The 16465-nt window shown below is 41.5% G+C and overlaps 2 protein-coding genes across 8 annotated transcripts in view; one reads left to right on the forward strand and one right to left on the reverse strand.

The window, feature by feature from the left end:
* LOC140191621 (TRAF family member-associated NF-kappa-B activator) overlaps positions 1-9345 on the reverse strand; it is a 56722-nt gene extending 47377 nt beyond the window's left edge. Inside the window, exon 1 of the mRNA XM_072249189.1 lies at positions 8768-9345. The gene's annotated coding sequence lies outside the window, so the exon portion shown is untranslated. The remainder of the gene's footprint in view (positions 1-8767) is intronic.
* The window catches only part of LOC140191620 (polypeptide N-acetylgalactosaminyltransferase 6-like), an 84461-nt gene continuing 76546 nt past the window's right edge, over positions 8551-16465 (forward strand). For 3 of the 7 annotated variants that reach the window (XM_072249179.1, XM_072249180.1, XM_072249184.1), the window contains exon 1: positions 8881-9135. The gene's annotated coding sequence lies outside the window, so the exon portion shown is untranslated. Of the gene's footprint in view, positions 8580-8880; positions 9136-9168; positions 9438-16465 lie in introns of those variants that run through there. The other 4 variants (XM_072249177.1, XM_072249185.1, XM_072249182.1 and 1 more) reach the window with 3 other exon arrangements.

Raw genomic sequence — 16465 nt, forward strand, 5'->3', positions numbered from 1 at the left:
GAACTAAAACGGGTTGAGATGCACAGTCATTTCACATGGATCCTTATGGACAGCAGGCATGTGTGTGCAAGCTTTAATTTGACCACTTTTGGAGGGGTGCAATAAGTACACAGGTCCTTAACCTGCTTAATTACTTTGGCATGGGGTACTGCTGACTCCTGCTAGACTTTCTACACGCCTCTGGACAGAAGAAACTTGCACCTCTAGTCTGGTTTGGATTTGGCTTTCAGATGAAAGGCCAGTGTTTCGCCCACTACACCACCCTGTTGGCTCATAGATGGCTTTAATCTGTTGGAATAAAACCTGTTTTAAAATAGGACACAATATACTTTTTAAACAAACCATTAATCAGTGCCAGTGCAATGAATATGAAGCTTAGTAAGTTCTGGCAGTGCGAGAACTGTCTACATTTCATTATTCTTAATGACAGTTCTATCAGAACTGAATAGAAATAGAGTCCATATGGTTGGCACTTAGTACTACAAACACTAAGTGGAGCTCTAGTAATTGACTAAATTGAGAAATGTCATAAATTCAGAACCTGCTTGTGGGATAATGACTTGGGTGTTAAATTTTAATATGACCTTGAATATATCACGTGAAAAATATCAGGAGCTGGGTAAGTGAGTTCACAAGATAAGCTTCAAATATTACCATTGTCAGAGTGGCATTTGGCAAAAACAGTGCAACAGATTGAAAGCCAATGAAATAAATAGATAAGTGTTTACTTTAAAAAACACAATAACAGATTGGAATGCCATGTTTATTTCTTTTGCAGTCAGCAAGGGAGAAGCATGTTGGAGCAAGCAATCTCATGATCAAAATCATTAGACCTGTCACTTCACTTCCCAGCTGAACGATTTTTGCCCCACATCTTGTTGGGAATGCAGGCTTCTGGACCATCGAGGCAACAGAGACTTAGCTGAATGATGGGGCCAACTGTTTTATACTCTTAATATATGAAATTTAAGGATTGACAAAGAGATACAGCAATGACGGGGAGGGAGAGTGAATCAGAATGAAATCAGAGAGAGACAAAAATAGGGAGAGATCAAGAAAAACATGGATTAAGAGAATGAGAGTAATAAAACAGAAGGGAAACTGACGAAAAAAATTCAAAACCAAAATTCGACATTTTTAAATTTGCAACTATTTACCACATGCTGAAATGAAACTCAACTGTTTCAATTGCTTCCTTTCTGGATTGCAGAAACTGATTGACATCATATTCAAATGACTATTAAGAGAGTTCCTATGTGATTAATCATGAGCTTCGACTTTAATGGGATGGAACCAAGAAGTGCTTACACATATCAGGAGAACTAGGGATGTGACAACAAATAAAAGGGAAAAAATAGAGTTCCTGAGATTCAAGCACATGGCAAATCCCCGCACCGTCTGAACTTGCTCACTTCCTTTCATTAGTGCATCACTCACAAGAGAAAATCTGCAGATGCTGGAAATCCAAGCAACGCACACAAAATGCTGGATGAACTCAGCAGGCCAGGCAGCATTTGTGAAAAGAGTAAACAGTCGATGTTTTGAGCTGAGACCCTTCATCAGGACTGGAAAGAAAGATGAGAAGTCAGGGTGAGAAGGTGCGGGGAGGGGAGGAACAAGTACAAGGTGGTAGATGAGGTGATAGGTGTAAAGACTGCATCCCCTCCACTCAGTTCCTCCGTCTCCACTGCATCTGCTCTCAGGTTGAGACTTTCCATTCCAGACAACTGAGATGTCCTCCTTCAAAGAAAGGGGCTTCCCTTCCTCTACCATTAACGCTGCCCTCACCCGCATCTCTTACATTTCACGCACACCTGTCCTCACCCCATCCTCCTGCCACCATACCAGGGATAGGGTTCCTCTTGCCCTCACCTACCACCCCCCAAGTCTCCACGTCCAGCACATAATTCTCCATAACTCCCACCATCTCCAAAGGGACCCCACCACCAAGCATATCTTCCCCTCCCCCCACACTTACTGCTTTCCACAGGGATCGCTCCCTACGCGACTCCCTTGTCCATTCGTCCCTCCCCACTGATCTCCCTCCTGGCACTTATCCTTGCAAGTGGAACAAGTGCTACACCTGCCCCTCCACCTTCTCCCTCACTACAATCCAAGGCCCCAAGCAGTCCTTCCAGGTGAGGTGACACTTCACCTGTGAGTCTGTTGGGGTCATATACTGTGTCCAGTGCTCCGGGTGTGGCCTCCTGTATATCGGTGAGACCTGACGTAGATTGGGAGACTGTTTCACCAAGCAACTACGCTCCATCCACCAGAAAAAGCAGGATCTCCTGGCAGCCACCGATTTCAATTCTACTTCCCGTTCCCATTCCAACATGTCAGTCCACGGTCTCTACTGTCGCGATGAGGCCACAGTCAGGTTGGAGGAGCAACACCTTGTATTCTGTCTGGGTAGCATCCATCCTGATGGCATGAAAATCAATTTCTCAAACTTCCGGTAATTGCCCCCCCCCCACCCCCTTCACCATTCTCCATTCCCATTTCCCTCTCTCACCTTATCTCCTTACCTGCCCATACCTCCCTCTGGTGCTCCCCCTTCCCTTTCTTCCATGGTCTTCTGTCCTCTCCTATTAGGTTCCCCCTTCTCCAGCTTTCACCAGTCAACTTCCCAGTTCTTTACCCCATCCCCCTCTCCTGGTTTCACCTTTCACCTATCACCTTGTACTTCTTCCTCCCCTCCCACCACCTTCTTGCTCTAACTTCTCCCCTTCCTTCCCAGTCCTGATGAAGGGTCTCGAGCCGAGATGTCGACTGTTTACTCTTTTCCATAGATACTGTCTGGCCTGCTGAGTTCCTCCAGCATTTTGTGTGTGATACTTTAACACATTGTTGACAGTCACTTACTTCTCTAGCAACATTTAGCCCTTCTGTTCATGCAGTTCAGCTCAATATCCCACAAATCTTTGCACTGGGTATGACATGTCAAAGCCACAGGACAGCAATTTTGTGTAACAAGCCCCAAGGGTGGTGGAGAAACCGGTTTTTAAGCTGTTTTACAGTGAAACAACCACTCGTCCTAATTTTTAGGCAGTTCTTCTTTAAAGGCCCCTTGGCATTTGCATTCTACCACAGCCACCAACAAAACCAGCGCACAAACCTCAGTCCATGATGTACTTGGACATGAACTTGCCTTGTCCCGCTATGACATTCCCACCCTGAGACGCACTTTCACCTGATGCTGAGAATCAAAGAAATTTGCAGGTCTAAATTGTCGCAGCAAAAAGTATTACAGGAGAAATGTAGTTCTATTTAACCTTATTACAACTTCCAAAGACTCTGAATAAGCTGTTGCAAAATGCAGTGACTACCACACAAATATTACAGAATTGAAACAGGCCATTCAGTCCATATCTATGTTTACTCCTCAGACATGGCGTAATCCAAATCGAAAGTGTACACTTTGTTCCCTTAAATTACTCACTGAACGTACTTATAAATGTGGTATGATTATTGGTTGTCACTAATTCTGGCAATGCATCCCACATCCTTGGGATCATCTGAGTATAAAAGTTTTACCTGCTCTTGCCACTAAATTATTTATGTTTATAAAAGTGCCAACTTGTTCCAGATCCTTCGAACAATGCGGTCTGGTGCCACCCCCTTACAGCTTTAAACTTAACGGCTGAATAACCTGTCTTCTAGGTAACAAGAATAACCCCAGCAACACACACAAAATGCTGGGGGATCTCAGCAGGCCAGGCAGCATCTATGGAAACGAATAAGCAGTTGACGTTTCCGGCTGATTTTCCTCAAGTCTTTGTTATGTAGATAAATGTGGGAAGCATTTTATGCATAGCAGCGATCTGTTTTTGGCTGAGCTGGCAGTGTTAGCTGTGAGGAGGATGCTAAGAGGATGCAGGGTGACTTGGATAGGTTGGGTGAGTGGGCAAATTCATAGCAGATGCAATTTAATGTGGACAAATGTGAGGTTATCCACTTTGGTGGCAAAAACAGGAAAACAGATTATTATTTGAATGGTGGCCGATTAGGAAAAGGGGAGGTGCAACGAGACCTGGGTGTCATTATACACCAGTCATTTAAAGTGGGCATGCAAGTACAGCAGGCGGTGAAAAAGGTGAATGGTATGCTGGCATTCATAGCGAGAGGATTCCAGTACAGGAGCAGGGAGGTACTACTGCAGTTGTACAAGGCCTTGGTGAGACCACACCTGGAGTATTGTGTGCAGTTTTGGTCCCCTAATCTGAGGAAAGACATTCTTGCCACAGAGGGAGTACAAAGAAGGTTTACCAGATTGATTCCTGGGATGGCAGGACTTTCATATGATGAAAGACTGGATCGACTAGGCTTATACTCGCTGGAATTTAGAAGATTGAGGGGGGATCTTATTGAAACATATAAAATTCTAAAGGGATTGGACAGGCTAGATGTAGGAAGATTGTTCCCGATGTTGGGGAAGTCCAGAACGAGCGGTCACAGTTTGAGGATAAAGGGGAAGCCTTTTAGGACCGAGATTAGGAAAAACTTCACACAGAGAGTGGTGAATCTGTGGAATTCTCTGCCACAGGAAACAGTTGAGGCCAGTTCATTGGATATATTTAAGAGGGAGTTAGATATGGCCCTTGTGGCTAAAGGGATCAGGGGGTACGGAGAGAAGGCAGGTACAGGGTTCTGAGTTGGATGATCAGCCATGATCGTACTGAATGGCGGTGCAGGCTCAAAGGGCCGAATGGCCTACTCCTGCACCTATTTTCTATGTTTCTATGTTTAAGAAGAGTAACTGTTAGCCAGAACGATAGGAAATTGCCTACTCTTCACCAGCTGGTGCCCTAGGATCCTGAACATCCAGCTAACCAGTAAGAATTTGGAACCTCGTACAAAGGACAGTACATTAAACTGACCAAGTAATTGTTTGCAGTGAAATCCTACTGCTGGTTAAAGAATCTATTAACTGAGGGAAAAGATCAAGAGGGCCATATGAAGGACCATGCTCTTAGCCACATGACACAAGGTGGATCCATGGGAAGGAAAAGAACTTCTATGCCTTCCTTAGGGCTGTCTTTACTAGGCCTCTATCATCTAAAACAAATGTTTCTCATTCAGTGCAGTTATATGAGGATTTGAAGCTCATGCTATCAGAATCAAAACCCACAATACAATGCAGAAACATTTCACTTTTCTATCAATTCTACATTTCTAAACTGGGGCTTTAATTAAACTAAAATGTCTTCTGTAAAGCTATGATAAAATGCATTCATTGCAGGACAATACAAGCACCACTGAAGAAAGTCTTAATCAGCTTGCCATTGTGAATGGTAAGATGTGCCCAGCATAACGTAAATAACAGCACAGTGAGCCCATGCATTGGATCTGGTGCAACGTCAGGAGTGCGACACAACGACATTACTGAGGCCGGTCATCTTGCTAAAGAAGGGAGGTTAATCCAAAAAGGATTGCTCTTGAATAATTGATGCTGAGCAAAGAGTGGAATTAACTAATATATGCCAGTTCTAATTGGTTGACTGTCTATCAGGATCAGGCCCTTTCAATAAGGTGTGGGAGTGGTGGAACTTTACCCTCAAGTTAACATTGTTTCCGAAAGGTGTGTCACAGCACCCCTACTATATCCCTACCCCTATACATGATGTCAAAGCAAGCAATAATGGCGGTTGGCAGCTTTCTCAGGTCAAGCAGATTGTACAGCTTCAATATACATCTCTTGCTACTTCTCACCCAGCACTCTCGCATGCCTCAGTCCCCAACTGTACCTATGTGTGAAACACTGTGCACTGGAATTGGGCCTTGTGTGTAACTTTGTTAGCTCTGAGGAAGAAGGTCTGACTAAACATTCTTACACAATATCATTTGATGGAGTATTTGTTTCCTCCCCAAAGACTTATATGCCTCTACTTTTGTTGACCTTGACCTGTGCCTAGCATACCACTTGGTGGGCACCAAACACAGTAAAGAGAACTACTAGTGATAAGTACAATGGTCAGCATGGGCATGGTGGGCTGAAGGGCCTGTTTTTGTGCAAGTATCCACTTCCTGGCAAAGATTGCCTGAGAATAATCAGGAGTGAGATCCTTAACTGGTCTTAAAACAGAGATATGCAGGTTAATTGTATCACCCTTCCCTACTTACAGCCCACATTTAATAAAACACACATTTGTGTGGAATCATGCTGGACACTCACTAGAATAATGTCAGCCATGTCCCAGTTAGCTGGTGACACACTTGCTCTGAATCAGAAGTTTGTGTGATCAAGCTCCACTCTATGCAAACTCTAAGCTGTTAGTCTAGTGCATTACCGAGAGAGTGCCCACTGTCAGAGGCTCTATCCTTCAGGCAAAGTGTTAAGCTCTGTCTGCTTTTAAGATCTTTTAAGCAGTGGAATATTTTAAGTCAGCAATATTGCACAATACAGGCCCTTCAGGTGCAACCAGTTCATGGCAACCATGGTGCCCACCCAGCTTAGTCCCAATTTCCTTCATTCAACCCATATCCCTCCAGGTCCAACCTCTCCACATACCTATCCAAGAGCTTCTTAAATGATACTATTGCTCCTGCTCAACCACTTCCTCTGGCACCTTGTTCCATACACTGATCACTCTCTGTGTGAAAAATTTGCCTCTCCAGTCACTTTGAAATCTTTCCCATCATATCCGAAACTTATGCCCCAAGTTCCCTACCCTGGGGAAAAGACTGTCACCATTCACCTTATCTATGCCTTTCCTAATTTTAAACATTTCTTTGAAGATGCTCCTCATTCTCCTTACATTCCAAGGAATAAAATGTCCTGGCCGACCTCTTTCCTATAACTGAGGCCTCCTTGTCCTGGCAACATCCTTGTAAATCATTTTTACACTTGTTTCCAGTTTAACCATGTCCTTCCCATAACAGGGTGACCAAAACTGTTCACTGTGTTCCAAGTGTGGCCTCGCCTACAACTTACACAACTGCAACACAAGGTCCAAACTTCTATACTCAATGTCCTAACTGATGAAGCCCATTGCGTAAAACACCTTTTTCACATCTCACGGTGAAGGACAGGAAGGTTGCTACAAGTGCTTATTCTTCAAACAATATCACTAAAAAGCTCAATAATGCAGATAGTGGAACTCCAGAAATAAAAACAGAAAACACTGGAAATGCTGAGTAGGCCAGGCGGCAACAACTGTGAGAGAAACAGTAAGTGTTTTGCTGCATTACTGAACTTCTTTATCTCCCACTTTTCCTTGCTCACTTGGAAAAAAATGACTGGCCTGAGAAGTTAATTCTGTTTCCTGCATTCCCTGTCTTTATCCCCACAAAATGCATGACTGCACCTTGTGGCACTGCTATATGATGGCAATTTACTCACCATGTCGTGAAGCATGATAATAACCTTCTCAGCACACATCACGTTGCATACCTGACACAATTTCTGTATCAGGTGGGCATTACATTACAGTATTCTCTCCCCTGATCCAGCCTCATTCCTGGGCAGCACATTTTTGTGTAACACCAACCCAGATTGACCATATAGGACGCACAAGAATTTCTAGTAATCATCAAGCCATTCTTATTTTTGGACAAACCTCTGTAAATTGAATGCTGCATTAAAAGAGTGTTTACACTTTTTAAAAAACTGCTATTTAGAGAAGGCTGTAAAAGATAAACATCTAAAATAATAGGTTCTATACTTTAGGGGAAAATTAGACTTTACAAAATACCTTTCAGACTGCTTGTACAAACTTGGGTGTAAACTATATTCTGCTAGCAACATTTACTTATTTTTTTTATTTGCTAGATCTCCAACTAGATGCAATTCATAAACACAATTATAACTAATACATGCCTTTCTGTTGAGTAATTTGTTATGTCACACCTATTAATTGATCTTGAGAAGATTGTTACACGTCTTTGATTGAGGTAAGAAGCGAATACTAGTGGGTTGGTGAAGTAATTGTAAAAGTCCAAAAGATCACGCGCCTCTACAACTGATAGAAAACTTCGGCAGTCACAGGATCCTAATGCACGTCAAGTATGTTTGACGCCAACCACATCCAGACAAGAGGCATGAAAGAAATACCTTTTTAATTGGAGGAAGCGTTTTCTTTTCCTGCGTAAACAGATTCCAAAGCAAAGAAATGCAACATGGTTAAAGATCAACAGAAGAGCTTTGAACAAAAAAAATCCAGCAATTGTTTAAACTTATAAGGAAATTTCAACGTTAATTCTTGAAAAAAAATTATTTCATTGACCGTGAAAGAGCAGCATCTGACGGAAATAAACTCGTTATGTCTAGGCTCTCCCAAAATTTTGCATCGAATGAAAATCATTAAACGACAGACGCTGGAAATTTGAAATTAAAATAGAAAATGATGAAAACATCAAGTCAAGCAATATCTTTCTGACCTGTTGTATGTTTCCAGCATTTTCAATTTTTTTTAAAATTTCAGATCCCGCATCGCCATCTCAATCGACCACCTGTCTGATATTCCTCATTCAACGTCATCACCCACTCGAATTTACATCTGCCATTTGTGGGGTCTTGCTCTCTGACAACAACGGGTACACGCGAAAGAAATTCAATGAATATAATTTTAGAAAGCATGGTATGAACTCAGATTATTTATTTGATGATTAATCATTTATTTTGATCACAAATCTCATTCAACATTATCCTGATGTTGGCAATTCCACTATCCAATAATGTTTTGATCCAATTCATAAATAAATGTTCCTCTTTTATCAACATTAATTTCTTCATTGTTGTGTATTTGATTTAATAAAATATACTTACTTGTGGAAAATAAATTAATTTAAAATCATTACAATTTCACCTCTAGGGTAATGGTTGCTTCGATGGGGCACTAGGACCCGGTGGAATCCCTGAAGTAGCTTTCCACCTGCTGCAATAGTGGGAGACGCTGCAGTCAAACTGTGTGCTCTTCTTTCTTTATATTTTAATGGTGAATCACGGCTGCCTCCTCCATCACTTTGCAAAATCACGTTCAGGGTTCTTTCTAGCTAGGCGATCTTTCCCGGCTCACTCAATGCAGAGAGGCGGCTCGGCTGAATCGTTACTGACACGGCCCCAGGACCAGGACAGTCTGAAGTTTTCTGCACTTCCTAGACTTACTGCTGTTCCTTCCTTCCGCTCGATCTAAGGTACTTCAGCAACTTGCCTTGTTCTGTTTTTTTTCTATTTCGTTTTGCAGTTAAAAACAACTTTGGGGTCTCTTTCAATTCCTGATGGACTCATTAAGTTAATCAGACTGAATGCGCATATTTGATGTAAAAGTTCTGACCGAGAGTAAAATGAAACGGAATTGAAGCTGACGGGAGAAGTCGCTTTGTGACTGAATAAGTATTTATTGACTGTGAAACTTTTCAAATTTTATTTTAAGGAAGCAGAAATTTGGTAAAATACCAATGTGGTTTCCGTGACGGGATACGTTTCATTCTTTACGGTAGGTCCTTTAAAGTTCCGGAAGAATGTCACTCAGGAAACTTTCTTAAATAATTGACTTTGACAAAAGCTTACGGTCTTGAGGCTGATATTAATATGTTTAGTTCGTTCCCCGTGGTTTTGTGCATGACTGTTCCATACATGTGGATGTTAAACTAACATGATACAATGGAAATTGTATGTGTTTGTCTTGTACTGGGTGTGTGAAATTGAGGCTCTCAAAGGGTTAAGATGGCTGCTCCCTTTGAATAATTTAATGTCCAAAGAGTTTTGTTAAACCAGTTGAGATTTCAGGGAAGTAAAAGGGGAGAAGTAGACATTAAAATATAAATAAAACATTACAATTTAATGTTACGAAGCGACCAATTTTATTCTCCAGAGTTTGCTTCGAGTTCCTGGCTTCATTAGATTTTGGGAGGGGGAGTGAGGGAGAGTCCTGTTCTCCTTTCAAGAATGTAGAAAGAGATAATTAAAACCATAGATGGACAGATATACCGTCGCAAGTTCTGGGTTTCAGCTTGTCTAAGTTTAAGACGTGGTAGATTTTAGTAGGTATATTTTTCCCTGTGATGTCTGAATTGGTGTATAGATTGGGTCCTGTAGAACTGAGCCACATCAGTAACTGCAGAGATCAACATCTGGAGTGGGCATCCTGCAGCTGGCCGTGCCTCTGGGCTAAGATGGGGGAAAAGTGTAGCCTTCTGGCTCCTGATGAATATCAAGTGACTATTGTTTTGTGCATAGAGGCGTGAACAGGATGAGGTGTGTTAGTAAATGGCTTGTCAACACTCGGTCTTGGCACACCTGAAAAAATGCCACTTGGTAAAGATCACAGAAGTCAGCCAGTCACTTGTCTCCTGGAGTAGAGAGTTTAAATCAAATACGTAGTTATCTTTGCATGTTTAGGATAAACTTCAGATTTTAAAAATCTCACCATTCCTGCTGTTGGCGTCTATTCTCAGGATTCCTTGGTGTTGCATAATGGCACAGGTTTGCAAAAAGTAACACAATTTCTGTCAGTTATTGGATTGCAATGTGTGATGTGAAATAGAATTTGAAGTGGTACTTGATTGAAATTATGCCATTTACAGTGTTTTATATACACAGTTCAAGGGAAATTAATCCCATGCATGTGTGTTGAAAGAAAGGAAAGTGAACAAATAATAACATTTTAAAAATTAAATTTATACTTAAGAAAATATCCTTATCATGTTTTATTACAATCATCCAATACGTCAGGGTATTACCCATGCTGAAACATGTTTATAAAGTAAGGCTTCATTATTCTGACTGATAGGAAGTGCCACTTCCTTAAGGGAAGAGATTGGCCAGGATAACTACTCGGCTCTATCCAAACAAAGCAAGATCTCATCCAGTGCCTCCATTTGAAGGGTATAGTTTCTAACAATATAGCACTATCTTAATATAGCATGGGTGTATCAATCTAAAATGTGTTGTCAATTCTGAAATTAGACTTCAACCAACAACAACCCTCCAACTCAGAAGGTACCTTGAATTACTTGGCTATTGTGAAGTGTAGCCATGACTAATCTGTTGTGATTACAATTAAATATTTGCTGATGGCTTAAATATCACAGCCAGCCAGTTATTATCTTGGGCATGTAGAACAAAGTCCATGTCCTACACGTGAGAATCACATTTTATGAATCATTACTATCCTAAATGTTATTCAGAGTTACCAGCCACTCCTTTGATATAGAATTTGACTTTGTCCTGGAGAACTGATCCAATGCCTCATCTTTAGTACCTTGCGGAAGAGGACAACAGCAAGTGAACTTTAAAAAAATCATCGGAGTGTAATTGTCAACTTGCTTGACCTTCTGGAGGCACAATGCAGAAATATTAGGAAGTTACTTGTTCTCACTTTTTAAATAAGCTGAAGATATTTTTGTGTATGGTCGACTGGCATTCCACCATGGTAATTAATCTTGCAAAGCAATTTAATTATTATAATTAATAATGGTGTTTAATTTGTTTTTTAAGCATGTTATTTATGTGTTTTACTATGTTTGTGGTTGCAATCAGGTTTAACAATCTTAATCCAACTTTTCAAAGCTAGACACCCACCAGCTATAGGCAACTTGTGCAAAACATGTTGTGAGTTTTACTCCATGTATTTGTATGAGTTGCCTATAGTTGGTGGCCGGGCTGTATCCGATCCAGGGTGGTCTTCTGAAGCATTGTTCACGACTGTTTCCAGGCTACTGGTTGTGCTTGACTTGCCTTTTAGGTGCTGGCTCAACAATTGAAACTATTGTAGACCCCTAGAACTTCACCTTGCCAAGCAGAAAACTTGCTTAAAAAGTGGTCAGTAGAAATATAAATGGGCTATAGAGGTTACTGCATTTGGAGGAGCGGAGAGATTCCAAAACTTCACTTAGCATGTAAAATACCTGAATTATATTTTTATACATTTGAAAATTGACAAACGTGCAAATCATGTAATTGTTAGTAATTAACATTAGATTCCTTGAGGGATACAGCATGTAAACAGTCCATGGTTGACGATTAAGCACCCACTTTTATACTAATTCTCTCTATATTCCATCAAATTTCCCCAGACTCTACCATTCACCTATGCACTTGGGGCAATTTACACTGGCTAATTAACCTACTAACCTGCACATTTTCGGAATGTGAGCGGTAACTGGGGCAGAGCCACAAAGTCATGGAGAATGTGCTGTCAGTGTGGATTTTGCACCGGAGGTCAGAATTGAACCTGGGTCTCTGCAACTCTGCATTATTGTGGTTTAGTATTTGTAAGGTGTGGACTTTCCATAGAATGTCCGTAGGTTTATGAGTGGAATTTTCTGTGCAGCTGGTTTCTGATTTACGAAGGATTTTGCAGAAATGTGCAAATACATTGCCCATGAATTATGAGGTGCTATTCATTCCTGGAATAATATCTTTCTATTCCTTGGCACATCATTCAAATCAGGCATCATGCAATTAATTGCTTGTTAGAAGTACAATAACTGTTGTGCAGTCACATGTAAGGCCTGTTCTGTGCAGGGAATTATCCCAAAAGTGGAAACAAGGTAGATCTCAGCATGATAATGGTAATTGTGAGGTGGAATGTTTAACCTTGGGTATTCCTGATCCTTGGAGTGTAAAGGGAGCTTCGACATCTACTGCCGTAACTAAGAATTTGTTAAATGCACGGCAACAACTTCTGTAAATTGGCTGCCCTTTTTAAACTGGTGACTGTTGCCTTTTTATGCTTGGCCGGAGGTAACTGCTGGCACTGATCCTGGCAAATTGCTTACAAGAGAACATGGTATGATACTCATTGTGTCCCCTGCCTGTATCTCAGGAGCTGAAATGTAACAATATGAGACCTTTTATGCAAGTTACTGATGGATGACATTTCCCATGTCAATCAACTGCTCACTTGTTTCTTTTAAATCTGAATGAAAAGACTTTAAGGTCTTTAAGAGCGCCTGAAGGCTTTGTGTGTCAATGCAAGGAGCATTCGTAATAAGGTGGATGAATTGAAAGTGCAGATTGTTATTAATGATTATGATATAGTTGGGATCACAGAGACATGGCTCCAGGGTGACCAAGGATGGGAGCTCAACGTTCAGGGATATTCAATATTCAGGAGGGATAGACATGAAAGAAAAGGAGGTGGGGTGGCGTTGCTGGTTAAAAAAGAGATTAACGCAATAGAAAGGAAGGACATAAGCCGGGAAGATGTGGAATCGATATGGGTAGAGCTGCGTAACACTAAGGGGCAGAAGACGCTGGTGGGAGTTGTGTACAGGCCACCTAACAGTAGTAGTGAGGTCGGAGATGGTATTAAACAGGAAATTAGAAATGTGTGCAATAAAGGAACAGCAGTTATAATGGGTGACTTCAATCTACATGTAGATTGGGTGAACCAAATTGGTAAAGGTGCTGAGGAAGAGGATTTCTTGGAATGTATGCGGGATGGTTTTTTGAACCAACATGTCGAGGAACCAACTAGAGAGCAGGCTATTCTGGACTGGGTTTTGAGCAATGAGGAAAGGTTAATTAGCAATCTTGTCGTGAGAGGCCCCTTGGGTAAGAGTGACCATAATATGGTGGAATTCTTCATTAAGATGGAGAGTGACATAGTTAATTCAGAAACAAAGGTTCTGAACTTAAAGAGGGGTAACTTTGAAGGTATGAGACGTGAATTAGCTAAGATAGACTGGCAAATGACACTTAAAGGATTGACGGTGGATATGCAATGGCAAGCATTTAAAGGTTGCATGGATGAACTACAACAATTGTTCATCCCAGTTTGGCAAAAGAATAAATCAAGGAAGGTAGTGCACCTGTGGCTGACAAGAGAAATTAGGGATAGTATCAATTCCAAAGAAGAAGCATACAAATTAGCCAGAGAAAGTGGCTCACCTGAGGACTGGGAGAAATTCAGAGTTCAGCAGAGGAGGACAAAGGGCTTAATTAGGAAGGGGAAAAAAGATTATGAGAGAAAACTGGCAGGGAACATAAAAACTGACTGTAAAAGCTTTTATAGATATGTAAAAAGGAAAAGACTGGTAAAGACAAATGTAGGTCCCCTACCGACAGAAACAGGTGAATTGATTATGGGGAGCAAGGACATGGCAGACCAATTGAATAATTACTTTGGTTCTGTCTTCACTAAGGAGGACATAAATAATCTTCCAGAAATAGGGGACAGAGGGTCCAGTGAGATGGAGGAACTGAGCGAAATACTTGTTAGTAGGGAAGTGGTGTTAGGTAAATTGAAAGGATTGAAGGCAGGTAAATCCCCAGGGCCAGATGGTCTGCATCCCAGAGTGCTTAAGGAAGTAGCCCAAGAAATAGTGGATACATTAGTGATAATTTTTCAAAACTCGTTAGATTCTGGACTCGTTCCTGAGGATTGGAGGGTGGCTAATGTAACTCCACTTTTTAAAAAAGGAGGGAGAGAGAAACCGGGGAATTATAGACCGGCTAACCTAATGTCGGTGGTGGGGAAACTGCTGGTGTCAGTTATCAAAGATGTGATAACAGCACATTTGGAAAGCGGTGAAATCATCGGACAAAGTCAGCATGGATTTGTGAAAGGAAAATCATGTCTGACGAATCTCATAGAATTTTTAGAGGATGTAACTAGTAGAGTGGGTAGGGGAGAATCAGTGGATGTGGTATATTTGGATTTTCAAAAGGCTTTTGACAAGGTCCCACACAGGAGATTAGTGTGCAAACTTAAAGCACATGGTATTGGGGGTAAGGTATTGATGTGGATAGAGAATTGGTTAGCAGACAGGAAGCAAAGAGTGGGAATAAATGGGACCTTTTCAGAATGGCAGGCGGTGACTAGTGGGGTACCGCAAGGCTCAGTGCTGGGACCCCAGTTGTTTACAATATATATTAATGACTTGGATGAGGGAATTAAATGCAGCATCTCCAAGTCTGCGGATGACACGAAGCTGGGTGGCAGTGTTAGCTGTGAGGAGGATGCTAAGAGGATGCAGGGTGACTTGGATAGGTTGGGTGAGTGGGCAAATTCATGGCAGATGCAATTTAATGTGGATAAATGTGAAGTTATCCACTTTGGTGGCAAAAATAGGAAAACAGATTATTATCTGAATGGTGGCCGATTAGGAAAAGCAGAGGTGCAACGAGACCTGGGTGTCATTATACACCAGTCATTGAAAGTGGGCATGCAGGTACACCAGGCGGTGAAAAAGGCGAATGGTATGCTGGCATTTATAGCGAGAGGATTCGAGTACAGGAGCAGGGAGGTACTACTGCAGTTGTACAAGGCCTTGGTGAGACCACACCTGGAGTATTGTGTGCAGTTTTGGTCCCCTAATCTGAGGAAAGACATCCTTGCCATAGAGGGAGTACAAAGAAGGTTCACCAGATTGATTCCTGGGATGGCAGGACTTTCATATGAAGAAAGACTGGATGAACTGGGCTTGTACTCATTGGAATTTAGAAGATTGAGGGGGGATCTGATTGAAACATATAAAATCCTAAAGGGATTGGACAGGCTAGATGCAGGAAGATTGTTCCCGATGTTGGGGAAGTCCAGAACAAGGGGTCACAGTTTGAGGATAAAGGGGAAGCCTTTTAGGACCGAGATTAGGAAAAACTTCTTCACACAGAGAGTGGTGAATCTGTGGAATTCTCTGCCACAGGAAACAGTTGAGGCCAGTACATTGGCTATATTTAAGAGGGAGTTAGATATGGCCCTTGTGGCTACGGGGATCAGGAGGTATGGAGGGAAGGCTGGGGCGGGGTTCTGAGTTGGATGATCAGCCATGATCATAATAAATGGCGGTGCAGGCTCGAAGGGCCGAATGGCCTACTCCTGCACCTATTTTCTATGTTTCAATGTTTCTATGTCATTTAGTGTATCCAGGAGCCCCCACAGGAAATTGTCAGGGTGGAATAATGTAGATTAGACCTAGTAATCAATAAAGATGTGGCGGGGGGGGGGGGTTGTAAGAAATAAGGAGGAGGAAGAGGGAAATTTAATTATTTTATAAGTTCTTGTTCTTGAGTAAATTGTAGAGTAACTGTAAAGAGCTTGTATCAAAATAGGGTGCTTGTACCCAATGAGATTTTGTCTCATTCGATAACAAACTTGCAGGCAATTTTTTTTTAGACTTGTTAAAGTACAAGAAAGCTCAGTGGCAAAACCAAACATCTGTACATGTGACAGCACCTACAACTTTAAGATGTATGTTTCCTGTGCTAATTTTCATATCTTCTCACATTCAAAGTAGCTGAGTGATGGATAGATTCATTTTATGGTTCTAACTGAACTTGAAGGCAAATGATTGCATTTTGTCATCAGTTAAGTGATGTAGCCACTGGCCATGAGTATTGGAATTGGCCATACTTCTAATAAGTAGTGAGGGATGTATAGCCAATTTGGTGATCTGATAAAGCCAAAACCTAGCTGATATTACACAAAGTTCAACTGCTGAAAGTGTGGCAGGGATGATTCCTTAAAAATGTAATAGTGGTTAATTTAAATAATTTGCAATATAAACTTCAATTGCT

The sequence above is a fragment of the Mobula birostris genome, chromosome X (genome assembly GCF_030028105.1).
Source record: "Mobula birostris isolate sMobBir1 chromosome X, sMobBir1.hap1, whole genome shotgun sequence".
In the NCBI taxonomy this organism is placed as follows: domain Eukaryota; kingdom Metazoa; phylum Chordata; class Chondrichthyes; order Myliobatiformes; family Myliobatidae; genus Mobula; species Mobula birostris.